The 362-nt window shown below is 35.1% G+C and overlaps 1 protein-coding gene across 3 annotated transcripts in view; it reads left to right on the plus strand.

The window, feature by feature from the left end:
• The window catches only part of LOC111871788 (UDP-N-acetylglucosamine--peptide N-acetylglucosaminyltransferase 110 kDa subunit), a 163298-nt gene that overhangs the window by 156055 nt on the left and 6881 nt on the right, over positions 1–362 (plus strand). The gene's annotated exons all lie outside the window — the stretch shown is intronic.

Below are 362 nucleotides of genomic sequence, written 5' to 3' on the forward strand. Positions count from 1 at the left end.
TGAGTGATTTTCCCGATTTAAAAAACAGAACACCTCATGCCTCAGCTTAAACATTCTCTTTAATACCTTGCCTCTTGAAAGCCATCGAGCATCACTAAAAAACAACAGAGCAGTGTGTTCGGCACCCATTTCCTCACACAGCGTTTTAAAAAGTCTAGACTTTAGAGGATATCAGAGGATGCGGCTGCTGCTGAACTATCAACGCTGTCTCTGGCATACGAGTTTTATAATTGCCGGTAAAGAGAATAATTATTAGTTATTTTGAAATTCATGATAATTAAAGCCTGTACTCATCAAAAGTTTTTCTATATGTATTTTTTGTTACTTTTCTAATTGATTTAGGGCAGTTTTAATTTTTATGT

The sequence above is a fragment of the Cryptotermes secundus genome, unplaced genomic scaffold (genome assembly GCF_002891405.2).
Source record: "Cryptotermes secundus unplaced genomic scaffold, Csec_1.0 scaffold846, whole genome shotgun sequence".
NCBI lineage: Eukaryota > Metazoa > Arthropoda > Insecta > Blattodea > Kalotermitidae > Cryptotermes > Cryptotermes secundus.